The sequence below is a fragment of the Anastrepha obliqua genome, chromosome 4 (genome assembly GCF_027943255.1).
Source record: "Anastrepha obliqua isolate idAnaObli1 chromosome 4, idAnaObli1_1.0, whole genome shotgun sequence".
NCBI classification, from domain to species: domain Eukaryota; kingdom Metazoa; phylum Arthropoda; class Insecta; order Diptera; family Tephritidae; genus Anastrepha; species Anastrepha obliqua.
Genome location: NC_072895.1, coordinates 111,634,356 through 111,656,098, shown reverse-complemented (window position 1 = coordinate 111,656,098; position 21,743 = coordinate 111,634,356). Strand labels below are relative to the sequence as shown.

The 21,743-nt window shown below is 33.8% G+C and overlaps 1 pseudogene; it reads left to right on the top strand.

Annotated features, from left to right (window-relative positions):
- Positions 1-4,525: 4,525 nt before the first annotated feature.
- On the top strand, positions 4,526-4,711 carry LOC129246520 (U2 spliceosomal RNA; annotated as a pseudogene).
- The last annotated feature ends 17,032 nt before the right edge of the window (positions 4,712-21,743 follow it).

The window sequence follows — 21,743 nt, the reverse complement described above, 5'->3', positions numbered from 1 at the left end:
AATTTATAATCTATAACACTTTTGTAAATGAAAAATGTGGTAGAACTCTAGCTTTAAATTGCAACTCTGCTTATGATATATCTGCTTAATCCACGCAGTCAACTGCACACCGTTAGTATCTACTCTAGTGTTCTCATATGTTGCCATGGTACTTAATACGGTATTGTACCGCTATATTTGCGGCGACCTTAAATCAAGAAAAGCGGTCAAGTTAATGGAAGTTGCCATAGGAGAAATATTTAGTGTTCACACTGACGGTGGAAGCCGAGGAAATACATTGTCAATGATATACAAATAAATTAATCCAGCAAAAAATGAAGGAAGAGCATTGAAAACAAACTAGTTTATTACAAATTTGAGTTGAAAATCTTAGCTAAAAAAATACGCCTAAAACGATGGCTTATATTATGCAAACGAAGATATCCATTGAACGAATACATAAAAGTTAATACTAGGGTTGCCTGCTTTATTAGTTTTCAAAATATTCTCCTTAGAAATCAATACACTTCTGTATTCGTTTAAACCAATTTTCAAAGCTCTTTTGCCACTCGGAAGTCGATACCTTCAAAATGAACTATTTAAGGCTTTTTCAACAACTTTTTCAGGCGTTGAAAAACGTTGTTCTGGCATTTTATTTTAGATGTTCAGGAACAAAACGAAATCATTAGATGCCCAGACTCAGACGTGACCAGATTCCCCCAAAAAACAAGCAACTATTTGCCTTGTGGTCCTTTTCCGCGAACAACTTTTGTTGGATTAAGCTCGCCTTCGAACACCCATACTGTCGATAGTAAAGGCCACCTGTTACGATGTCATAGACATGCTCTGAACCACCGCAGCTGAATTTTTTCAACATATCTTTACTCCAATCGCCGCGAGTCCTTTTTTGGGCAATTGCCAATTTATGCGGTTTCGAGGCCGTTTTTGGACGGCCTTCATGGAAATCAACCTGCAACGATCGGCGGCCAGGTTGTAACTCGTTGTACCAGAGTTTCATAGTGGCTAAGCGTGGTACTTCACCACCAAAAGTTGAAGTAATCAACGTCGAAAATCGTAATAAATCATTCCACGAAAATTTTCATGCATTAATTCCATTTTTTGGGAGAGATGTACATACAGTGGCTCAATAAAGAACTCGGACAAACCTTAGTTAAAACTTTGTATAAAAAACATTGCTAAAATAAAGGCAATTTGAAACAATATTTTTCGATTTCTAAATGCTTCATTTATATAATTTAAGAAATAACAAAAACATAAGACAAGTCGTGTGCACTTCTTTTACAATAACAAAAAACTTTCAAAATGAGGAGAATTCACGCCAAAAAATAACTCGGACATATGGCATCACTTCGTAATTTCTGACAGTTCACGACTTGTCTTCTGTTTTTGTTATTTCTTAAATTATATAAATAAAGCATTTAGAAATCGAAAAATATTGTTTCAAATTGCCTTTATTTTAGCAGTGTTTTTTATACAAAGTTTTAACTAAGGTTTGTCCGAGTTCTTTATTGAGCCACTGTATGTATTTTTCAACTCACTGAAAAAAGATCAAATAAAGCTCATAAGGAAAAACGTTTATGCTAAAAAACTACCAAATGTTTCGATAAAAATATCGAAATACAGCTCATCGCATGTAGTGTTGTAAAGGCGCATAATACAAAAGACAAAAATCGTATAAAGTAACTGTAACCCATTAACAATTTGTATATTTATTATTGCTTAAACTGGTATCGACAAGTACGAAATTTTCTGATTCAGATTATGAAAACTAAAACTAAATATTACATGCTAAGAAGCAAAACTTAGATTTCAATAAAAAAATGTATTTCAATAGTTTGCACAAACACTCCCACATTCTTCAGTATCTGACAAAATAGAGGCACAGTTTGTTGAATTATTTATTGGATACAAATATTTATGCTAATTTTAGCACTGATCAGCTTTCGAACCAAAAATGTATTATGCTATTAAAAGCGTGTTTGACTGGAATTAATTAGATATATTTCTTTTGTCTGTTGTTTTATTTAAATAAATAAATATTTTTTTGTCTGTTGTTTTATTTGAATGAATAAATATTTATTTGCTGTCTTTTAGCTTTTTCTGAATTTCTAAAAATATCGATTTGGAAAATAAAATATATTCCGACCCAACAAATTTTACTTTATATGCACTAAATTAATATGTTTCAAAAAATTATTTAAAATTCTTGTTATGCATGGTTATAGTTTTCTAAAAATAAAATAAGTATTTTGAGTATTTCCTAAACATTGATGTTGGTTTTTTAATACAAATTAAGTTCCAAATTTGTAAATAAAAATACGAGTTTATACTGTGTATTAGCAAATACCACTGTTTTGTCTATTGTGAATGCCATCTGTGAGAGTCGGGAGGAGAGACATACTCTAACTCATGGTGAAAAGGTCTTTAGAGGTTTACTACCTAGCAAACCGTTATGCGGTTATGAACGAATTTGAGTCAAAGATGATATTTACCAGGATTGTTGTTGTTGTTTTAGCATCATACACATTCTTTTGGCCGGATATAAATCCGGGTCGTTTCGGTAACGTAGAACCGACTGTCGTTAGGTATTGTGAAAAAAAAAATTGAGGGGAACCTTTGATTCCACGTCATTCGTTTTGTGTTTCACAAAATTTAGCTTTAGCTTAGTGAAACACTAAACACACCCAAATCTTTGTTTTCACAATACCTAACGAGCAAACCTGGTATCTATCATCTTTCACTCTAACTAAGGAATATTATTCAACACATTCCCCATTAAAACATCTCCATTTTCATTTCAATTATCCATCTTCGGGTCGTGAATGCAGAGAGCACATAAAAAACAGCTATCAGGCTAACCATCCTACTCGTTTATATTTAACTCAAAAAATTGTTTAGAGTAGCAAATTTTTAACAAGCTAATGATTTCGGTAACAATAATAAAGTATTTTTCCACTCGCAACTTTTTCACTTTGCTTGTGCTCAATTGTTTTCAAACAATTTTTTCTAAATTAATTAAAAAAACACACATTTTAATTACTTTTAATTGCTACAAAAATTTCCGCTTATGAATATCATAAACGTTTTTTTTCTTTTTTTTTTTGCTATTACGATATAACAACTGAGTAGTATTGTATATGACCTGATATGAGTATTGCGCTTGGCAACAACAAACGTCGCTGCAGTACAGATGTGCATATGTACATATACACATACATATAAATATATGAGAGAAGTGTCAATGCAATTTGTTGGGTTGTAAATTTGTGACAATAATCAATTTTATTATTGCTTTTGTTTTTTGTCAAACACATAAAATTTTGCGTTGATTGCGAGTAACTTAGAGAAAGCTAAGGGAAATACATATTTATGTACATACAAATAAAAAGAATCGTATGCGATACACAGGCAGATGCAAACTCATTTGGGTTAAATATTTTTATGTGCAAATGAAGAATCGTGCAAGCACATCGGATGAAGTTATAAACTAGTATTTGTATGTATCTTCGCTGTTACATACATATATGCATACAACACGGTATCGTTACGGGACTCTCAGAACACTCGAGTTGGCCTGCGTGAGAAGTCTGAAGTGGCACAAATGAATTTGTAAATTGACGCCCTAACGTCTGTTGTGTTTATATTACGATCCACATAGGAATGCATATGCATTTGTGTATATAAACTCATATGAAGATATTTTTGTATCCATATTCTCGCAATTATAAAACTATTACTCAGAATGCTCATACACACATACATGTACATATATATAAATTTAAAATTTATGAACGCAACGTTTGACTTTATTAGTAGCCTTGTGATTTTCACATCAAATCTTATTTCAAATGTGTTACAAAACGTTAAAAAGGTATTGGATGAGGTTAGAAATGCGCTTTCAGAGGTCATATACAGTTAGAAGTCCTAAAAAAGCGAATTTTCCAGACTTTTTTCTCAGAAAACTTTTCAATTTATTGATCTAAAAATTTATACACATATTATGCTATCTTTTAACCGTATTTTAAGACTTTGTATTAGTAAAAATATTTATTTGGAAAGGAACTGCAGCTTATCTCCGGGCGTTCCTCTCAAAAAACAACGTTTTGCGGTGACCACTGAACCGGATTCTTAGAAATAAAAAACCAAACAGATTTCTTTAAAGTAATGTTAAATCTAGTAATTAATCGAAGGAATAAGCAAAATAAGTTTTTTGAAGTGAAAACTTCTTTAGAATCGTTGGGAGTGATTTGAGGAAAAGTGAAACGAAAAAGCGACCTTCTTGGCTACGAAGCGTTATATTATATGTTGATATAAAAGTAGCGACGAACTAAATAAAAATAACTTTAATTTTTTCTTGTGATTCGAACCAAGGATTTTGGATCGGAAGCTCACATTGCTAGTCGCTCGGCTACCGCGCCATGTTGTCGTCGCTGGCCTAAAAGTTATTTAGTTACGAAGCGTTATATTATATGTTGATATAAATAATTTTTGTGAGCGTGTAATTCTCAAAAGTTTTATTAGGTTTATTATTTAAAATGTATTGACTAGGTAGTGTGGTTATCAGCTTAACATCTGATAGATCCTCCATCGGAGGACAACAAATGTTAAACTGATTTTTGGAAATGGGCGGAGTGTTTTAGGGGCTTGCTCTCCACCTCTGCCACGGGTTGGCCCGGTATTGCAGTACCGCCGGGATTTCAGCCTTGAATAAATACAAGAAAAAATATACTAATACATTTAGCTTTGGTGGGAAGAGACATACATTTTTATATGAATACAAGTAGACGAAAATGGAAGAAATTTGCAAGTCTGAAATTCGGTCCGTTTGGGTATTTTTTTTGACAACATCGAAACCAAAGCATTTGTATCATATTTTATCTATCATAAGCCACTCGTATCATTTGTTGAAATTGAAAACATTGAGGATGAATAATGATAAAATGAAGAAAATAAAATATGAACTTTATAGCAATATTATAATGAACCTATAATTATCTTGCTCCTAATGCTGCTTTCGTCTTATTCTCTCTCAGTTTGTTTTACGGCAGGTTTCACTTCTATCAAGTCTAACCGTTAGACTGGTATTTTTTTTTACAAAATGGCGGTTTAAAAAAAAAGCGAAATTTCGGCCTTAAAGTGTTTATAAAAAAACAAATATTTATCGGTGAGAAAAAATCTTCGATTAATTACTAAAATATATATTTAATTTATATTGAGACTAATCGGTTTAGCCGTTTTCGTTGGTCACCGACGCGTTTAAAGTTTGAAAAGCACTTTACATAAGATAGGAAACGCCTTTTCAAAATTGCGTGTAACTTCGAAATAAATAAATATTCACCGGAACGATATTAAATATTCTGGTGTATTCTTAAATATATGTACATTAGGAAAAAAAAATAATTTTTTTGAAAATTCTAACTGTATATAACCCCTTAATTTAATTAAATAAAATTTAGTAATTTATTTTAATTCGCTCAGTGCAATTTTAATTTAACTTTAATATGTTTTAATTGAACTTAACTTAATTAAATAAAATTGAGTTTAATTTACTTTAATTCGTTCAGTGCAATTCAATTGAAATGGATTTAATTTAATCTACACAATTTAATTTAATTGAATTTGATTTAATAAAGAAAACTCGAACTCGTAATAAAATTCGATTTTATATAATTTATATTCACCAGACACAAAAAAAACCTCCTCATAAAAAACATTTACGACATTTTAATCATGAGCTTTTCCGTATTTGTTGTTTTTTTATTCATTGCAGTACTTTTCCTATTTATTGCCTTTAAAAACAACATAACGTAAGCGTGTCCCATATTGTCTCTCTTGACTTAAAATGCATTTTTTGTATTTTTCATATGACTAACGATCAAAAACAATTAAAGTGTGAACAACAATTTTCTTAATAACATCATTAAATTAAATTATTTCATTTTCAGATGTAGCGCAGGTATATGGTAATCCTATTAACATTCAACACAAGCAATCTCTTATTTACAGGCTTTGCAAAAACTAATTTCGACAAATATAAAAACACGTTTTCCGATTCTATTATTTCTAAAAAACATTAACCCACTCTATTTTGCAAAAACTGGTGTTTACAATGACGTTAGATTTATATGCGCGCGGTGACTAATTGAATTTCAAGAGGTAGAAAAGCTTCAACAAAAAAGCCCCTAACTTCGACTAGAACTCTCTGTTTACTAACATAACTTTAACTATGCCATCCACTACAAAAGGCTGTCATATTTCGTTGTTGTTTACAACAATAGTTCCTCCTGTTTATTCACTGGCAAACTATTTCTTTAAGTGCCACTATAAAGCAGTTTTATAAATCAAACATCCCAGCTACACAATTCCTTCCAAATCTTATATGTCTTCTAGTGCTTTTAGATAATTTTATTGACTTCTTAGCTAAATTTTGAAATGAAGAAGGCATATTGAAATGCAAGGCTTCTTAGTTTTTGTTGAGTTATTCATATCACCAATTAATTTTCAAATATTTCTAAAGCTAATTTTTGGCATACATAAATTTATTCCATTCCACAAAAGATAAGCTACGAATTTAAACTTCACCCAATTAAAAAGAGCAAAAACTTAACCAAATTAAAGGCGTTGAAGACGTACATACATTTGGAGATAAGCCAGAGAAAATACATTTTTAACCACCGAAAAAATAAATACCGCAAAATAAATACCATGACGTATTCAACACGTCGCGGCGCGCGAACGTCAAAATTTCAACACTAAATTTGCCGAACTTTATTTTAACAAAAACTCATAGGTGGCATGAAATGAGAAGAGAAAAGAGAAGTAGAAACACAAAATAAGACCCCACATACGCCCCTTATGAGTGAATACAATGTGTGTAACAGTAAGTAAGTAAGAGTTCCACTCAGTAAATTTATGGACAACTACAATTTTTCGTTGTCTGACTCTGTTAGTTTCATATATGTATATATGTAAGTATTTGAACAATCGGCACTATTATAAAACAAAAAAACTTTTATGCTGCCATTAGCGATTTTAGCACAACAACAAAGTAGCGAAAAATATTGTCAAGAGCTATTGGACATGAACGAGCGACAGACTTTGACTGCATTGCCACAGAAATTAAATGAAAAATGAAAAGAAACTATCTAATAAGAAAAAACAAAATACAATTACAGTTGTCTAGCAGCTTGAAGAACTCGAAGTGGCTATTAGTAAAGTCGCCAGTCGACATAGCATGTATGAGCACTGCTGTTAGTTTCGCACAACCAAATACTCGCATACTCACATGTGTATAGTAATTTCAGTTTATTTTTTTTTTTAGTTTTGCGATTACCGCACTTAGCAAAAACAACAAATATGTACATAGATTAGGGTACCATGCATCCACAGAAGCAGCACAGAATCTTATTTGAACAAAACAAAAAAAAAACAGAACGAGGAAAACAGCAGGCTAAATCCACAATTAAACAGCTGGCCCACTGCTGGCACAGCAACAACACGTTCAACGAATGAAGTAGCTCTGTATAAAGTTTGTAAGAGTACGAATATAAAATGCACTCGTCGTCGTACACTGCCTTCTCGGCCATACAGCGCTGCCGGCGATGACAGCGTCACCAAATACTTGACTTAACATTCGTTTTTCTTCGACTAAGTTTTTTTAATAGCATATGCGCACACAAAAACACGTACATATATTTGCTTAAATAGCATGCATAAAAGTCAGGAAAAAAGTTATACGTTGAGAAGCCAAAGCAGCGTTGCTGGCGTCGAAGTTAGCGTTTTACTACCACGTTTCAAATAGGTTAAAAACTTGTTTCGAGACGATACAATGCCGTTTGGCTGCGACGACGTCTGCCGACGTTTAACGTCAACTTCGTCTGCTACACGTTTAGGTTAAGCGATTGCCTGACTGCCGAACTGAACTGACTGGCTGGTTGGTTGGACGTGTGTGTAACTGCCCTGTTTGCAGCGACTGCTTCATATGTACGAGTTTATATCCACGGCCTTCTGCAATAACGGCACATCTCAAAATTTTATGTCTTTAAATTTATATCGCGAATTGGCTTGATAAATGACCATATTTTTCTGTGAAACGTTCGACATATTATATGTTAACTGGCACGAATCCGAAAAAGGGCGCTATTGTATGAACTCATATTAGTGCTGAATTATGAAACGCTTAAAGTTTTCGCTCTACTGAGAATTTTGATAATTTCAGTTGTGTCGTTATTGCAAAGTACCATCGATATATACATAAGTATATAAGTTTGATTTCGCAGCGTTGACTGTGCTACCTTTTGCTTTTATACGTTTCTATTCGGGGTAGAGCTGAATTGAATTTTTTTTTCAACTATTTTGGTCATTTTTGGTTTATTTTCCCACACTTCTCACTTTAACATGCCAAAACCAGAAATACAGATTTTCACACGCTTATCTATTGCATTTCCACTGTGGTCTGCAGTTTGTTTGTTTTTAGTGAAATATGTACTTTTGTAGATATATACATATGTACATAAAGAATTTAAAAATTTTGTTTCAGGTAGAGTGCAGTGCACACAAACACTGCCGGAGATAAGTCCATTGTCTGATTACAAGTCGAATGTATTATAACGAATAAACATTAAATATTTTTTAACTCCTATTTTAGACAGAAACATTTTATCTTTCACACTTTCTCACAATTTTAACACTCCAAATTTCAAGCAATTAAATCTCTTAAAACAATTTTTGTTTGAATTTGTGTACTTCACCTCTTTTCCACACTTTGCTCCGATTCTTCCCCACTCTATAGAAAACGATTTCAATTTTAAATACTCTGGTTGTCTGGTCGGACAAGGCTCTGCGGCAGCACACGCACACGCACACCGCGTATGCGTTTGTATTTTTTATTTATTTATATGTATAATATTTTAAGTTTTTTTTTTTGTATTTTTTAGATTTTGCAATCAACTTTAACTTTTTGCTGGTTTAATGCACGAAATTTCCACTCATTTCACTTCATTCGTTTTTCATTCAAAATTTTATGTATGTATACTTTAAGTAAATTAAAATTTTCTCATCAAGTTACGCACAAAAAAAATCACATACACGCGCACTGAATGCTTTCATGCATATGTATATGTACATACTTAATTGTAGTACGCCTATATGAATATACACACAGTGTGAGCTGTATATCTATTAGTTTCACACGCGCAACGCGATTTCTTTTACTTTTGCAAATATTCACATAAAAATCACAATTCTTGTAATATTAAATTATTATTTTTTACTTTACTGTCTACCCTATTGTTGGCATACGTTTCAATCGACTTGCGAGGCTAGACTGAGTGAAGCTCGAACGAGCTGAGTACTACTTGTAGTGTTGGGTCGGCGAGAGAGAATATACACTCATTTTCAACAATTTCATATATGACACGATGGCACTCACAACGTCTGTGCCAACAAATGTGTATGTGTGTGAGTTGGGCTATAACGCACTGCTGTGGGCGCAAGTGCTGAGCGAGCATATGAATGAAGATGGAGGAGCGCAAGTTCAATCGTAAAATCTCCAACAAAAGATTGCTTCGGCTCGAAAAAATTTAATTTTACGCTCATAACCACTCTCACATATCATGCATTCTCGCTACTATTATATTGTACGGCGCTTCTCCTCAGCAAACAAACGGTCGCTCTCACAAGGCACTTCATCATAAAAAAAACACTTTATTCGCGCATTTGCGCAACACTCGAGTTAATATACCGTGAACTGCGCTAAATTTTCATACTTTTCAATAAACCATAACGGATCCAATTGACACTAGTTAGTACGAGCACCATCAGGTATGTAGTATGTATATAAATAGAATTGGCACTTATGTACATCGTTTTTTTGGTGTTTGGCAGAGCTCTTCTTCCAATTTTTGGTGGGCGTTTTGATGTTGCTCCACAAATGGAGAGAAATTAATTTGCTCCAATCAGTCCAGTCACTGCACAAGTCATAAGCAAAATAAACCGCGATTCGCTGGGAGTTTTTCCACAGAATTCTTCAAGTAAAATAAACCGTGCTCCACTTTATTTTTTCGTCAGACGAAGGCCACTTCGAGCTAGGCGGCAGTATAAACACGCAAAATTTTCACGTAGATCATTTTATAATTTTTGAAATAAATTATAATAAGAAATTGAAAATTAGTTATTTACGAAAGACTTTATGAATAACAAAATAAGTTTTTTCTTAGAAATATTTTTATTATAAGTCATTTTCCGATTGAAATATTGCAGAATTTAACGAGGATTATTTTTATGCAACATTTGATAAGAGCTTCCCTTTTAATAAGTAAATTTACCGCTTTTTAATTTATCTTCATTTCAATAGGATAAACGAAAACAATAGCTCTGGATGAAATTTGCAATCGGTAGCTTATTTCTGAACGGCAAAGGTCTCGTGAATAAATAAGAAAATAACTGAATTAGCTTTTAACCATTTAATAATTTTTACTTAGTCTTAGATAAGTGTGTAAGCGGGTCGTTAAAACTTGAGTTTTACATATACATATGCTCCATTTATTCGAACTGCATACCTCAGAAAAATTATATAATAATTATTATTATTTACAGAAATGAAAACAAAATTGTGAGATATATTTCGATATAAATATAATATAGAAAATTTTTATTATAATTTTTGATTTTCGATTTTAGAGGTCAAATAGCAAAACAATGGTATTAGTGCTCAAAATCGTTGTAGGTCGACTATTGGAATTGCTTGTAGGTATATCTACCTATCCGTACCCACTACAGCCGGGTCTACGTAACCGGAACGACGCGGATTTAGAACTGTCATCCCAGCAGTCTTCCTCGCATATGCATGGGAATGTTTATGCTGCTACAATAACAACAGCCCGTACCTAATTCTAAGGTATTACTCTATACCGTTAATTTAAAGCTGTAAAATTTCAAGCAAAATTTTTAACCTTGCATTATTTTTTGTTTAAGTACTGATTTTCCGTGCAAAAATCTCATATCAAAAATTTGAAATCAATGTCTTTAAACAAATATGAGCTAGTGCTAAAATGCCCTAAAGAATTTAGGGATGTTAGTGAGAAAAGAGAGGGAGAAAATATCTAACTCAACTCTCAAAGATTTGATGAACTAATAGAGAGAATCCACTCTCAGAGTATAATTACACCAGACGATGAATGAATTTATAAAACAGGTAGAAGAATTTTGCTGCATATAGAGAATGAGATTTACACAACGACTGCAAATGCACTTATCGAATGAAGAAAAAAGGACTTTTCGAGCGAATAGGAATGTAGAAGGGAAAAGCCTTGGGCTTAGCAGTAATTAAAATTGTTTTTAAGTAATTTTAGCACTAAGCCAGTATTTAACTGGTGATTTGTGAACTACGAAAATATTGATAGGGGATGATGATAGGAGAATTGTCTTATGAGAAGAACGTAGTCAAGAAAAAGTTCTTGTTGTACTCGGCAATCGAAATGTGGGATTACATTTTTCCTTGCTGGAGAGTATATGAACAGAATACAGATGTGTAATTTGAACAACTGAAGTGTCAATTGATATGGTGAATGAAACTACACTGATGGCACGTTTTGTTGTTTTTTTTTTGTTTTGCTGTAGCACTCATAAACTAGGATTCAGATATCAGCTGTCTGGAAAACATGCACATGAGTGTAAATAATACAATAAATGCTTAGAATAAAAGCAGCTGACAAGTGTGCCACTCTAGCGTAAAAACAAAGCAAATATTATACGAGTAAATTATAGCGAAATGTTTTTAAACTAATGAGGCGAGAACAGAAAGGGAAAATTACAGTAGGTGTAGAATAAACATAGGTGGACACCAAAAAGTAGACAATAATCAAAAAATTGAACAGTAAATACGAGGGCTCTGCTACTAAACAGAATTGAGGGTAGAAAAATGATATTAATACGAAATAACGGCAGACAGATACTGGAGCAGTGCACTTATGTATACAGGTATATTAAGATATAAGCAATCATAAAATTTGTAAAGAATGGGAATACAGAATTGGAATTCACATTCAATTGGAATTCCCATTGTATTGGAATTCACATTCAATTCCTGATGAATTCAAACTACATGCCTTGGAGTTATCACGTCCAAAGCGCGATAATAATTATAGTTCCGAAAATAATGAAAACGGTTTCGAAAAAAAATTACATATATAAAATATTTATTTGCATTCAATTATGTTCTACAGCCTAGTAGGTAACCCTCGTATACAATTTTAATACTAATTTTAAGCAGACTTTGATTAAACTCATAATAAACGAGAGCACTCAGATAGTGGCGCAGTATAAAGATAAGTGCCAATGCTTGAGAATTTCGACGCGTGGCTGGCTAAAAAGAAAACAAAAAATTAACACAACAAAAATCAAAAAATTAACACAAAACAAAAAAGATAAGTTAATTGAAATTTTAGTGGGAATTTTTTGGATTTCAAGTATTTTTTTATAACATCAAATACTTTCTTACGCTCAATTTGCTTTAATAAAGCAATATTTTTTTTTACTTTTTACTTAAACGATTTTTATTAACACGCCATAAAATAAGTGTTTTACTGCCACCGCCGCGCTAAATTGTTTGGATTCAGCTAACTTACGAAATGCAATTTTTCATTTTTACCCTTAACGTTGAATTTGAATTATCTTTCTTTTTTACTGTCATTAAAATAATAAAAAAAAAAATGAAGTAATAAAAAATAATTAGTCGGGGCGAAGCAATTTAATAGCAATTTAATCTAAAAATAAACACTTTTGATAATAAAATTAAAATGTCTTGTCATAATTTTCCTAAAAATAGAAAAAATAAATAAAATTAAACTCCCACGCACATAGCTAAAATAAAGCGAGCAAACAACAAAAAAATTTCACCCACAAAATAATGTTAAGAAATTTTAGATTTATTAGCGCTTAAACAGAAATTAATATTAACAAAGTATACAGTGACAATATCGTCTACAGGGTGTTCTATTTAGAGGCTGGAATTTAGTTCAGCTGTGAACAAAAGAAATATGATAATTTGCAATTTAATTTTCCAAATTTTTTCTAATTTGTTTTTTATTTACTTTTTATTTTATTTTTATTTTCTTGTTTTGTTTTTATTCTCCTTTTTTATTATTTTTTATTTTTTTTTTATTTTCTTTTTTTTTCGTTTTAGTTTTTATTTAATTTAATTTTATTTTATTTTATTTTTCAATTCAATATTCTAATTTTTTTATTTTTTTTAGTTTTTTTTTTAATTTTTATTTTTTTACCCAATTTGTTTTTTTTCTTTTAATTTTTAGTTCTATTTTATTTCCTATAATTGTTTTTTTTCTCTGTGTTTATACTTTTTTTCTATTTAAAATTTTTTATTTTATTTAATTATTATGTTTTTTTATTTTTTTTTCTTTTGTTTTATTTTATTCCGCTCTTTTTTATTTTATTTTTTCTTTTTATTTATTTTTTAACTTAATTTAATTTTACTTTATTTCATTTTATTTTTCATTTCAATTTTTTGTTTGTTTTTTTTAATTTTTTTATTTTTCAAATTTGCCCTTTTATATATTTTTTTTATTTATTTATTTTTTTTTTCATTATTTTTGTTTTATTGGAAAGAGCAAATCTTGTGTTGAATCGTCTCTAAATGGATGGCGTAATACTTACTTTTCGTTTCTTTTCAGCCCTAACTTTTCACACTACAGTCTGAATTCCACCCAAAAAACATACCTTTTTTCAAAACTCCGCCATTTTGGTATTTAAAAAAACAAATGTCCCATTGTAGCACCAGTTTAACTTTTTCGATTCAGATGTCCTGAAGAGCCAAAATCCTGTTGACAAGCCACCTATCTTTTTTTAAGACGCTTACTTTGGTGCCACACTACCACAAAAAATATGTAAAAAAAAATTGTTTTTGTATAATACTTGATGTCAATAATAACATACTATAATATCAACACGATTGCATTTTATTTTCTTAAAAAAAAATTCCTCAAACATATCTATAAAAAATGAGTATTTGACCAGGCTACAAAGACAAAAAACGCAGGTTGTAGCCGGCCAAGGTGAATCAATACGAGACGAAACCAGTAGAAGAAGAGCTGATTTGTTTTTTCTTGCGGTTTGGTGGTTTGAATGTCAAAGTGTACGCTTTTTGTTGTTGTAGTTTTTTTCTTAGATTCTCATTCAAACTTTAACATTCAAATCGTCAAATCAAAGTAATTTAATACTAATATTTTACTTAATTTATTCCATCCCTTTTCAAGCGATAAGAAAATGTGTCGGCAAATGGCAGCAGGCCGGCGAAAGGGCTAGAAATATGGGGTAAGAAGATAAATGAGTTGCGTGGATGTCGTGACTGCCTCATGCTATGAGAAGAAGTACTGGAATTGAAAAAACTGAAAGAAAAATTTGTCTCCTTCACTATTCTTGAGGTATTAAGCAACCTCCTCGGCATAATATTTATTTTAACACTTTCTTGTTTTGCCTCAATTATTAGAAAATATTGTATTTGGTCTGAATATTATTCAACGTTTTTTTGCTTTGTTTTGCTATACTTTTTCATTTTGGCTTGACTGATAACTTCGATAATTTTCCGATAAAAATTCGGTAAAACATCGATTTGTTCGTAATTTGCAAGGTTATTGACACTCTCAATATATTGTATGACGAATTACGTATTATTCGACGGGTAATCGTGAAGTGAATTACGAACGAGAGAGCGCATTACGTGCCGTGAGAACATAGCATAAGTTTAAATTCAGTTGAAAATCCCGTTGATTTTTGACAAATATTTTTTTGCCCATTATTTTTCTTCATATAAATGACTTTCGAATATATGCTTAAATGAAAGGAAATTCTCATTTCTCAAATTCTCAAAAAAAGTATCATAAATCAATGCAACTTTAGAGTGACTTCAAACTTCGTCTTTATTCTACTGAAATGAAATAAACTGCATACCTAGAGACTTTCTGAACATTACTTTGATTTGGATTTGTTTTGAAGCCTTTGATTTAGAAAACTTTTATTACAAAAAAAAAAAAAAAATCTGGTATAAAATATAAATTATGGTGTTATAAAAAATATAGAATTAAATATAATAAAATTATAAAAAAAAAATATAATTTCGTATAAAAAAAGTTTCATATTTTCAATACCATTAAAAAAAGCGTGCCTAATTTGGATAATTATGCTTCTATTTGCTAGATATTTCTAAACAATAATTTGTTTTCATTAAATTTGTTTTTGTTTTTTTATAGTCATATGCACAAATGTTTCCATTCCAGCAGACAATCACCAGTTTCTGATTCATATGTGTTTTTCACGTATTTATGTATATTCCTATTCTTTCGCAATTCGATATGGAAGTTCCAAGAAACCAACAATCAATAAATATTTTTCACAAAGATGTTTTTTGCAGATATGAGTGCGTGTTTTGGACAACAATTTACTTAGATGAGCAATACAAACGTACGTTTACTTTGTTAAGAGCAAAGCGGAGAGTGATAGGCGCCACACACTCTCAGCAACTAGACTTCGACGCAAATGGAGATCCCACTTGAAGTATCGCAAGCAAAAAAAAAACTATATGTACGAGCCTGTGTGCAAAACAGGGCTATTGAGTGCCAAAATATGAAGAAAACAATAACAGAAGAGAGCAATTCTCACGAATTTGAGATTTACAAATTAACTTCTTTCCCTTTCATATTATATTTGAGTTTGTCATTGATTTAGTATCGATGTTCAATTAAAACTGTAGACTCTCAACAAACATAGATTTTACATTAAAATTCTAATGTAGTTCTCTAATATTTATTGGAAATCAAGTCAAAGAACAATGTTAGAACTCGATTATTAGACGGTTAGAAAAACACTGGAGATGTATCGATTAATTGTGCGGCATGCTGCACCACTCACCCCTACCACCAAACAGAAGTAACGCGAATTCGTGAAAAGTTGTGTGAGAATTTTGTAAGTTGAAATAAGCATTTTAATTACTTAAAACTATTGAAAAATTAGTTAGTCAGTAAAAAAAGTTAAAGATGGAAAGTGAACCAATTGTGGGCAGGCTATTTCATTGGAGTAATATCGCAAACGAACCTCTGACCATGTGTGAGCCAAACGCACAGCTGGCTGCTGAAGAAATAAGGAGCTCTGCAGGTATTGAGGGTTTGAGTGGCTCTGAAAACTATGAATCGGATGATAGTGCGTCCGATGTTGAAGATCCGAACTTGCGACAAGAGTTAACTAAATGGACCATTGAAAACAACATTACGATTGCTGCAACGAACTTTTTGTTGAAAATTTTCGGAAAACATTTTTCAGGACTTCCTTATTACCTGGTAACATTATTTTTAGCATATACATAAGTGTGAATATTGTATACTTATAGTATACTATGATCAATGCCATAACTTCTCATAAAACGCAAAAGTTCGTGAAAAGTGGTTGGCACCAACAAAGACAGTGGAAATTTACCAAGTCTTCAAAACATTAATCGCCAAGATATTTAGCATGGCTTCTTTGAAGTGCAGGGCATTCACAGAGGAGGTCTTGTACCAACTCAATTTCTTCTTCATCTTCATAACTACTGATCTGTTGAATCCAAGCAGACATTTTGTCCTTTTAAGATTCAGTTTTCGCCAGAACGCTTTAGAAACCCTGCAGTTAGTAGTGAGAGACCACCTTCTATGGGTTTCCGCGATTAAGCTAAGGTCAATTCGCATTGTATAGTTCGTTTAGAGGAATGCTAATGTCCTCTACCACTCGCTGAAAGTCAAGCTCAGAGCCTTTCCTTGCACACACATCCGCTCTTTCATTTCCCTCCACTCCAGAGTGGCCGGAGACCAAAAAAAATGTGGTATTGTGTTGTTGGATAACCGAGAGCGACCTCCTGCATTTTTTAACACATCTTGAATTGATGTGCGCTAAGGCCAGTGGCTTGATAGCTGCTTGACTATCAACACAAATGGTAAGGTTTGCCGGAGGTAAGTTCATTGATCTTATCGTCTTTGCTGCTTTGTCTATAGCGTAGATCTCAGCTTGGAAGACGGTACACCGGTCTGGGAGTCTAAAGGAACAATTTAAGTATAATTTGCTCCGAGTACACTCCCGATTCAGTGTCATTGTCCATCTTTGAGCCGTCAGTATAAATATGGTGACCACTATCATCTGATATGACTCTAACTCTGGCAGATCAATACTTTCTGCCGGTTATTCTTATTTTATAATTAGTATTTTTCAGATCGCTGTTGGAAACCAGATGCGTCTGTCTTCGACATATATATCAATGTGTGGAATATGTAGGATCACTTCCAGTGCCGCCTGAGGTGTCGATCGGAGCGCACCTGTCATTCTAACACAAGCAGATCGTTGGACTTTTATGAGAATCTTTATGTTGGATTGTGTCTGCACCGCCTCTCACCATACGAAAGCTCATCAGTCAAGTCAAAATGGGTTTGATGATCGTATTGTACGTCTAGTGATTGTGGTGAAAGGTTTTTTCTTTCATATGAATAAAATGTGGAGGAGGCGTTTTCAAAAATCAGCGCGTACAGTTCGCAACCATGCTTCATATGGTTGTTGCTGTCGTATGAACAATATTAAAAAAAAAAAAAAAAAATAATTGAGATTAAAAAATAAATAAATAAATAGTCAAAACTTATCAATATGTGGTGTACATTTTATTTTGGCGATGACTGTATTTATACAATTTCAATCTATCTTTACTTTTATAACTCAAGTGAAATTCTTTCTTCGGATACCATCTCAAAACTTTGCTCTTCAAAATGTGCGAGTATTTCCGGACACGATTTACATACACTCCCCAAAATGTTCACAATCAAATTATTGCAAGATCATGCACCGATCAAGCACAACCGATATTTGCAAATTTATACGGACCGCTTTTATGTACAGACAAGCTGATGTAATCCACCTGTCGCCGCGTGTCGAATGGAAATTTGCGCATAAAATTAATGTCGTAAAAATAAGTACCTTTACAATGTTGTGCATAACAGAGGATAAGGGTTTTTTTTTATTTATTGTAGCCCTAGTCATATTTGACACTCACTAAGGACATAAAACAACAATTAATAGAAAATTTTCTGTCATAAAAAACAATTTCATAAAACCATCTACCATTCAGGGGTGACCCACAATCGCAGATCTCTCTTTTTGTGCAGTCCACAACAGATTGGAAGAGAAGCTCAGCAAAAAAGCTAGCAGAGTTTATATGTACGGGCCAATCATACAGACAGACTGTTGATATACATAAATATGTACATGAAAGTGTATTCATTTATACATCAAATATTCACTGCTATTTATTTCAAATGCAACCGACAGCTGTTTATATCCAAAAGATTACTCAAAATTGATCGATCACTTGGTGACGATCGCTCAATCAAACTGTCGATTGTTCGGTTGGCTGAGTAGCCGTAATTAGAAATTTTAAAATTGAAACGAGTTAAGACTCGCATCGAGTGGTTTGTGCTTAATATCGCCAGCTGTGTCTGAAAAGTTCTAATTACTCAGGAACCAATCGATAAGATTAAATTTTACGCATTTGTATGTACGTCCGTGTGTTAATATATGCAATATAATGAATAATTGTATAAGTTGATACACAACAGAAGGGGATGGTTGAGGGGCGAAAAGCTCTTGCATTAATTTTTAAGGAAATACGGTACACATGTAGTACATACATACATATATGAGCAATGTTGGCGGTCAACTTTTCAATCAAGCATTTATGGCGTCTTATTGTCTTGATTAGCGGATATAAAGCTAATGTTTGTATACTCATATGCATGTATGTATGTATGTGTATATGTTTGTATGTATATCTAACTGTATTACTACCACCTTCTTGTAGATTTTCGAGTAAGCTATGAAATGGTAATGCTGCTGTTTTTTCTGAGAAGCTTTTTTAAGGCAGCAAAGCATTCGACTGGGCATCTTCCAACATCCTGATGCTGCAATCTTGGGTCCATTCGTAGTAAGATTCCTCACGAGAATATTGAATATATCTGTGGTCACTCTCATAATTCCTGACAAGTGGAAAGCAGGGAGAGTGGTCCCACTACTGAAACCTGGGAAACCCGCCAACCAAGGGTAATCTTATCGTCCGATACCTCTTTTTCCCCAGTAGTGAAGACTCTTGAAGCCCTCCTGCTCAAACTCTACACTCTGGCCCCAGTCACACATCAGCATGGATATCGAAGAGTGTGCGAGAGGACTGTCCTAGTAGCACTGGACCTGAAGAAGGCTTTCGATACAGTCAACCATTTCGCGCTACTAGATGCCATTATGCAGTCGACACTCTCGCCGAGGCTGAAGAATTATTTGAGTGGTCGGCACTCGTCAGTCATTCTCCGGGACTAAAACTCAAAACAGAGGAGGATAAACCAAGGTGCTCCGCAGGGTAGTGCTCTATCACCTTTGCCTTTCAACTTCTATATATCGAAGCTCCCCCAGTCACCAGAGGGAGTCTCCTATGCTGACGATTGTTCGATAATGGCGTCGGGCAATGACATCGATGGCCTGTGCCCCAAAGTTAACGACTACCTCACGTCTCGATTTTTCACTGCGAGGAGTCTTCAACTTTCCCCACTAAATCCACGACAACCCTCTTTAGTATCTGGGCAAAGGAGGTCAAACTACAGCTCAAGGTTAAAGTCGACGATACACCAGTACCGACAGTAACCAATCCTAAAATTTCGGTAGTTACCTTTGATTGTTTGCTCTCCTTCTCTGCGCACACAACCGCAGTTATGTACTACTAAAGTCCAAAATCGCAATAAGATCCTCAAATCGCTAGATGGCGGTACTTGGGGCAAAGGCAAAGAAATGTTCCTGACGACATTTAAAGCAATTGGGCAGTGGTTTCAGAATTGTGCTGCGCCTGTCTGGTCGCATGGAACTAGTGATTCACAGTGGACTAAGCTTCAGACATGCCAAAACACTGCAATTAGGACAGCCACGGGATGTCTCCTCATGTCCCGCATACAACACCCACATAATGAGGCACAAATGCTCCCAGTCAAGGAGCACAACAAAATGCTGAGCAAAAAGTTTGTACTCTGGTGCTCCCAGTCAAGGAGCACATCAAAATGTTCAGCAAAAAGTTTCTACTCTGGTTTCATCCTTCTACTACCGTTGGTTTCATCCCTATATACAGCTGCTGTAACCTAAGCCGCCTTTCAGGTACGTCATCAGGCATCTCTTCAACTATTCCGACGAGATCTAGAACAAAACGAACCGACAACTACTGAGCCGGACAGTGTTTAAGACATGCGGTAAATAACATTCATCGGGAGACACTTACCACCTTCTTAAGCTCCCGACTCCCGAATGCCGTAATAGGAGTCCAACCATCACCAGCAGCAAATGAAGAGATGCAACTACTCTGAGCGACGCGCGTAGCTATGGCAGAGTTATGTTCTGGATATTGTAGCAGGTTAAACTCCTATCCATAATTGACCCCGACATACTAAGTATATGCCGAGCATGTGAAGGCACCCCGCACGACACTAACCACCTTTTTACATGCCCCATCAAACTCACTCACCTAACACCCCTCTCCCGCTGGACACAGCCTGTCGAAACTGCGAAGTTTTTTGGGCCTACCATTAGATGAGCTAGACGAAGACGAGCAGTAGGCTACATTGCACTGACAGGGTTTAGTATAAGCTGCTACAATAACAACAACAATAGGGAATAACTTGTGGCCATCGCCACGACAGCCGATTCTGTGTTACCGGAACGATCCGGGCTTATATTCGGCCAAGGACTGGCAGAATTGTCGGTGCTTCTACAAAAACACCACCACCACCACCAAAACCAACAACAGGAAATACCTTCTACATATTATCTTAGCAAATAGCAGGCTCTCAGAGAAAAACAGTTCACTATTTCTAAAAAAGACAAAAGTCTGCATATAAATAAAATGTAACGAAATACAAAAAAAAAACTAAAAATGGGACAAGCAAACACAATTCAACTCAATTGCAATAAAAAAATGTATATAAAAAAAAAGTATATTCCAGAAAAAAGTGTCTCATTATTAAAATAAATACAATAAAATAAAGAAAAAGTGGGAAGTGCGTAGCTGCTACAAAGAAAATTATGCTACAAATTCCAATGCGCACATTTTAAGCAATAAAAAAATTGTAAGCGTAAAGCTTTATCACAAGCAAAAACGCAATAGAAATACAATATTCGCAAAGGAAACACAAAGCTACAGCGCAGCAAAGTCAAACGGTGGCACGCACACAGGCAATTTAATGCGATTCCATTAGAAAGCGTGAAGGATAATGGCAGATGTTGCCAATGGCCGTCGCCAAAGTTTGCTGGCTGCTGCGTCAAACTGCGTCACAAGCAAAAATCCCTATTAAATATTCACACACACGCGCGGCAAATATTTGTGGCCTCGAATGCGTCACAAAATGCCAAAGGACCAGAGCCAGGCTACAATACAAAAGCTAGCCAATAGTGATGATGATGAGAAAACGCGTGAATGTTTGTTGCGTACATCTCAGCTTCATTCATTCACTTCTGCCGCTTACGTTCCAGAGATGCAGTACAAATAAGAACCGCAAGTAATGCTGGAAGTTGTGTGGTTTCATCTGAAATGAATGGCGATTTGTTATGAATATTTTCTGCCATCCATTGGCGTACGTCGTCACAAACACAACCACCATCAAGCGCTGACAGTCCAATTGAGCAGGAAAAAAGTG